The sequence below is a fragment of the Tupaia chinensis genome, unplaced genomic scaffold (assembly GCF_000334495.1).
Source record: "Tupaia chinensis unplaced genomic scaffold, TupChi_1.0 Scaffold144336_1, whole genome shotgun sequence".
NCBI lineage: Eukaryota > Metazoa > Chordata > Mammalia > Scandentia > Tupaiidae > Tupaia > Tupaia belangeri.
Window position 1 is genome coordinate 1,313,443 of NW_006204194.1, and position 4,558 is coordinate 1,318,000.

Genomic DNA, 4,558 nt, shown 5'->3' on the forward strand with positions numbered 1-4,558 from the left:
AAACTGTGGTTGACTACATGGGAGTCCAGCAACATAGCCATTACACCACCTGCTGGTCCCGACTATATTAATTTCTAATAGCCTGTCTATATGTACATATTTAGAAGGTTAGCTACTAGTCCCTTCAGCAGCAGGCCTGGCTGCAACACAAAGATCTAAAGTGTGCTTGATGAAAGCTTTGGATTGTCCTGGCTGACCTTTCCTTGTTTGACAGAGTATGGCCCTGAGGGCCTACTGGGCCTGCAGAGTGGAGAATCTAAACCACCTCACACATCAGCCTCCATCTTTGGCCACCTTCTTAATTGCATCCAGCCATCCTTTTCAACAGACACTGATCCTAATTCCTCTTACCCCAGATTTGCTCCTTTCTGAAAGGAGCATCAGAGATGAGTGCCCCAAAGAATCTGCTTTCCATGTCTTATTTCCCTCGACACACAGCCCATCAGAAATAACACTAAGATGCTCCCTCCTTGGGACCAGCAGGTGGCATGGTGGTTAAGGCACTGGACACTCCCACATGGCTGACCATGGTTTGAGTCCCGGACCTGGTGGCTTGCTTTCTCACTTTCTCTCTCTCTTTCTCTGTCTCTCTCAGGTCAAATTAAAATAAATGAATAAATTAAATTTAAAATAATTATTCAAAAAAAAAAAAAAAAGATGCTCCTTCCTTAAACTGATCCACAGGCCAAGACTTAGTCGAGTTCACATCTACTAACGTTTTGAAAATTCCAGACCAGCCATCTTCCCTGACCTCTGGACTTAGGTCCACCTATACTCGCGTGGTCTCCATTTTGTAACATATCTGAGTTACCATGATCAAAATCCAACCCAGGATCTCTCTGAAACCTGCTCCTTAGGAAGACCACCTCAACTGCATGCTTTCAGGTGTTCAGGCTAAGAAACTTATATGGTCCTTCACTCCCTACTTTTCCTCAAAGCCATATTGGATGTATCAGCTCCATGTTCTGGACCTATCCTGAATCTCATCACAACTCCCCTCTACTGCCACCAACCTGGTCTAGCCCCCACAATTCTCCTGAGTTGACTGCACTGGCCTCCCCAGTGTAAACGTCTAACTCTGGGTAAGCCCCTCCTATAGCCCTCTCGACACAACCTTCCATGGCTTCCAGATGCTTCGGTGCCACCTCAGGCGAGACTCCACCTCATCCTGTCACCTGCGGACAGAAAACACGCCGGGTTCCCTAAGCTGCCGACTCAGCACCCACAGGCCGCTGCATGTGCTGTTCCGGACCGGAACTCTCCTGCACACTTCACCAGGCAGGCTGAAAGGGGCCCGCACAGACCCGGGGGCTGACCTGCAGTGAACCGAGGAGACGCCTCTCCACGGCCTCGAGCACCGGGGCTGGGGTCGGTTCGGGACGCGGCACCCACCTGAGCCGAGGTCATGAGCACGGCCTCCGCCGGCCGAGCGCGACGGCGACAGCGGCTAGCTGGGTCGAGCCTCACGCCCTTCGCCGAGCAGCGGAGCAATGCCTTCTCTCCCGCCTCTCGGCTCCGTCACCCTAGACCCCACCCAGGGCTCCGGACGCCTCAAACCAAGGATTCCACCGGAAGGCTCCCAAAACGGCCTCTGGATCGCCGCGGAAGTCCCGGCCACATGCACTGCGCATGCATGCAGGCGTCCCTGGGTCACGCTCTCATTGGCTCAACTCGCCGCCCCCGGGTGCCGCGGAGACGTCTGGGTAGTGTAGTCGCGTGCCTCTACTTGACGGTCGCTCCTGCAGGTTCCCGAGGAAATTCAGAGGCGCTGGCAGGCGTTGAGACACGGAGTTCCGGGCTGTGGGGTTGGGGCTGAGCCTCGCTGCCTCATAAAAGGGACCTCTCCAGGTGATTTCTCACTTTCTGTGTCTGTCTGTCTTCTGGCGAGTGCAAGAGCTCTATAGCAAAAAAACTTCTCACCAAAAAAAAAAAAAAGAGATTAAAAGGGACCTCTCCGAATTTTCGCAGCGTGCAGGGCGGCGAGTCCAAGAAGTGCTTCGGAGGGGTTAGTTCAGATCCTCAGGAGTTCCCGAAGGGCACACGACAGAAGAGACACCCACATCGTAAGGACACGCAGAGTCCATCCACAGCCGTCCGCTCTTTAGTTGCTTGTCAAGTGTTTTTAGACTGAAGCAGTTGGGGTCTGTTTGATGACCCTTATGCCTCTTCAGGGCCAAGAAAGGAAGACTGCAGACAGGGCGTAATAGAGGAGTTGGAGAAACATCTTGGCGGCCTGAATAATCAGAGCTTGTGTTCCAACTCAGCAACACTCTGTTAGATAATATTTACGACTGTTGAAAGAAAAAAAGCTGACTGAAGTTACATTTATTACAATTAATTTGAGGGAGAGAGGTTCTGGAACTGGTGCTCTGCCACTCTGCCGGACCACAAGAGTAGCTTAGATTTGAAGCCAGAGAACAGAAAGTGACATAGACCAAACAAGTGACATTTAAAAAACCCAATTAGCTTCAGCTGGCATGTGCCTTACATTAGTCCTGGTTCATCCTCGTGTGATCAGTTAGCAGGGATCCAATTGCTGAGTTATCAGGAAAACCTACTCCCCCCCAGGTTTGTGCCATAGTGCATGTGTGCTGGCCAGAGTCACTGTGAAAGTAAGAAATTACCCTCTCCCCAAGGGAAATGACCACAGGATCTTGGACACTGTGACTCCAACCGTGGGTGGTCATGTGGGAGGCCAGTTCCTTAACCTCTATCCTATCTGCTGTCCTGGGAAAATTTAGGTTACAACTTGCTTGCATATTAAGCTAGGTCACAACTCAGTAGCTACAGAAATTGCTTTGGGCCAAATCTGTCATCCTTTTAGGCCAGTTTTGTTCAGTTTAACATTATGTTTGAGATATTTTCCATTTAAAGAATCTGAAACATGGGACCAGCAGGTGGCTGGTGGTTAAGGTGTTGTACACTGCCTCAGGGCCGACCAGGGTTCAAGTCCTGAATCTGGTGACTTGCTTTCTCACTTCTCTCTCTCACTCTCACCCTTTGTCTCTCTCTGGTCAAATTAAAAAATAAATGAATGAATAAATAAAATAATTATTTTTAAAAAAGAATCTGAAACATATTTGAAAAAGAAAATTTTATATCATTTTCTTTCAGAATAGTGTGACCTTCTAAAAGTAGAAACACGTCAAAAGAGGCATCTTATATATTTTTTTAGTTTTATTGACTCATTCATTTATTTTAATTTGACCAGAGGCGGGAAGAGTGAGAAAGCAAGCCACCAGGTCCAGGACTCGAACCGTGGTCAGGCATGTGGGAGAGTCCTGTGCCTTAACCACCATACCACCTGCTCATCTCAGGACATTTTATTCTTGAGATAAATCACTGGGAATGTATGATCTTATCTCCTTGCTGGGAAGTGATTTATCTGAAATTGTATCAACAGTGTCTACAGAGGGAGTTCAACTTACCTCTACAAAACCCCTGGTAAAATGGTATTACCAAAGCTACTGATAATTATTCTGTAGTTATGAAAAGAAAGTGGTGGAATAGGCAGGTAGTGTGGTGGCTAAGGCACTGGAATCACACATGGCTGAGTCTTTTTTTTTTTTTTTTAAGTATCATTCCTTTTCTTTTTTTATAATGATTTATTTGTTTAAATTTGACCAGAGAGAGAGACAGTGAGAGAGGGGGAAAGAGAGAGAGAGTGAGAAAGCAAGCCAACAGATCTGGGACTTGAACCATGGCCGGCCATGTGGGAATCCAACACCCTTAGCCACCATGCCACCTGCCAGTCCCTGTGTAGTTCTTAAAAAAAAAAAAAGAAAGAAAAGAAAAATTATCGAATTCTGCCAGGTCTGGGACCAGAACCATGGTCAGCCATATGGGAATCCATCGTCTTTAACTACCACACCACCTGCAGGCCCTGACTGTGTAGTTCAAATCTCACATCTTGCAAGTTGAAAAACAGCATGGCAGGGGAGCGGCAGATAGCATGGTGGTTAGGGTACTAGACTCCCATATGGCTAAACAGTTTGAGTGTCGGACCTGGTGGCTGGTGTTCTCACTTTCCCTCTCTCTGTCTCTCTCTGATGAGCACATGTGCCCTATAGCTAATTAAAATAATAAAAATAAATCTTTAATTAAAAAAATTTTTTTTTGCCTTTGGGCATGTGTGCTTGCCAGAGAAACAGACATAGTGAAAGTGAGAAATCACAATCCTCCCAACCTCCCACCTCTGAGGAATGGCCACGCTGCAATCCCTTCTCTTCCATTCTCCTCCTGGGCATGCATGCACATACACCTGGCATGATTTTCAAGCCACTGGGTTCAGGTCTTGAACTGCAATCAACCATATGGGAGTCCAACGACATAACCGCTATGCCATCTACTAGTCCCAGTAAGTAAATCTTTAAAAATAAAACCCACTAGGAGTATGTGTATATGTGCCAAAAATTCTGGGAGGAGAATGGAGAAGGGATCGTAGCATGCCTGTCTTCCACTCCCAGGAGGGTGACTTCTTACTCTTCCCTCCCCACTTTCCTCTGTCTCTGTCTGGTAAGCACACCATAAGGCAAAAACTTTAAAAAAAAAAAAAAAA